The sequence below is a fragment of the Lactuca virosa genome, chromosome 1, assembly GCF_052849685.1.
Source record: "Lactuca virosa cultivar CGN04683 chromosome 1, Lactuca_virosa_CGN04683_v6, whole genome shotgun sequence".
Taxonomy (NCBI): Eukaryota; Viridiplantae; Streptophyta; class Magnoliopsida; order Asterales; family Asteraceae; genus Lactuca; species Lactuca virosa.
In genome coordinates, this window is record NC_136426.1 from 204,493,965 (window position 1) to 204,495,844 (window position 1,880).

The following is a 1,880-nucleotide window of genomic DNA, read 5'->3' on the forward strand; positions in this document are numbered from 1 at the left end:
TGCAGTCGCACCTACTCGACGAGTCCATCGCTGAAAGCATAAGTTCGTTTTTAGTTTATTTTTGTTCTTTTTACGCGTGTTTTCTGTTTTGATTGCAGAACGTTTATGACCAGAGGAGGAGGTACACCTTTGATTCCACCACTTGAAGACCCGGAAGCAACTTTGAGGAAAAACAAAGGCAAAACCGAAGGAGAAACTGCAACATTGAAGAATTCGCCATTGAAGAATCTCAAATATGTTTTTAGTAAGAAAAAGGGCAAGAAAGTGGGAGAATCCAGCATCTCTTCAGTGGCGGACGAAGACCCGAAGAAGGAGGATATCGTGTATGAATCCGAAAAGGAAGAAAGCGAATTTGAGGAAGGAAGCGACATAGAGGGCGAACTAGCTAACACCATGGCTAACATCGATGAAGTTCCCATGGGTGAATGGAAGAAAAGGATGTGTGACGACACCGGCTCGGGACTCGTGCAACCCGCGATTCCCGCAACTGCCACCTTTGTACTTAAGGGCCACATACTTGCTCAACTTAAGGAAATCCCATTCTACAGGAAGGATCATGAGGACGCATACAAGCATCTTGACAAGGTCAATGACATAGTCGACTACTTTAATGTCCCTAATGTGGCTCGTGACACTATTTTACTACGTATGCTACCAGTCACATTCAAGGGAGCCGTGAAAGATTTGCTGAAATCACTCCCTCCAGGATCCATCACTAATTGGACTAAAATGAAAGAAAAATTTATAGACCAATTTTGCCCTCCCTCAAAGATAGCCAAATTGAAGAAAGCCATTGCCAATTTTGAACAACAAGTTGGAGAGTCACTTTATGAAGCATGGGAAAGATACAAGGGTTTACTAAGAAATTGCCCACATCACGATCTAAACAGCCAACAAGAAGTCTCCATTTTCTATGATGGAGTAAATGTGACGACCAGGCAACTCCTTGATTCGCAAGGACCACTCACAAAGAAATCACCCCCAGTGATAAAGGCTCTAATTGAAGAATTCTCTAAGCACTCTAGAGAATATCACAACCCAAGGAATGACTTAACTCGAGGCGCGGTGAATTCTATTACGGATGACATGGCAGCAATGATGGCAAATTTGGAAAGCATGGACCGAAGGATGACTAAGATGGACCAATCCATCCATGCCATAAGAGTGGGATATGAAAATTATAGAGGCCCCACCTTACTAAAGATTGTGACCTTGATGAGAACGGGAACTGGAAAGTGCAAGTGTGTTATTCAAGTGGTGATAGGTATGATGACAATTGGCGAAAACCCAAGAAAAAATGGCTACCATATGATGAGTACAAAAAGACAAGGGTGGAAAAATATAAGAAAAAAGATAGAGGCTTTTATCAAAAGGAGGAGCCGGTGTATGAAAAGAAATCAGATTTGGAAGATATGCTTACAAGATTCGTGGCCGCGTCCGAGAAAAGACATAATGATATCGAAGTTGCAATCAAATATCAACAAAGTATGTTGAGAGAACACCAAATTATGATGAAAGATCAACAAGCTCTGCTTAGGAATCAACAAGCATCTATTCTCAACATAGAAAAGCAGTTGGGCCAACTTGCACAACAAGTGAACGAGAAACGGCCGGGTGGACTTCCTAGTAATACCGAAAGTAACCCAAAAGGTGCGCATATAAATATCATGACAACTAGGAGTGGGAAGATTATAACTCCTCTGGCCCCTATTCAGCAAGAAGATCCTAAGCTGGTAAAAGAGGAAGAAGCAGAACATGAAGAATCACAAATTCCCGACCCGACTCGCCGAGTCGAAGTTACGGACTCGACGAGTCCCCCACCTGAACAGAAAAACAAGACTCCTGTCAAGCCATATCAGCCTCAACTGCCATTTCCAGCT

The 1,880-nt window shown here is 42.8% G+C and overlaps 1 non-coding gene across 1 annotated transcript; it reads right to left on the reverse strand.

The window, feature by feature from the left end:
- Positions 1 to 777: 777 nt before the first annotated feature.
- Positions 778 to 884, reverse strand: LOC145151636 (small nucleolar RNA R71). The gene has a single exon (XR_013732200.1). It is a non-coding gene; the product is annotated as a small nucleolar RNA R71 (small nucleolar RNA).
- Between the last annotated feature and the right edge of the window lie 996 nt (positions 885 to 1,880).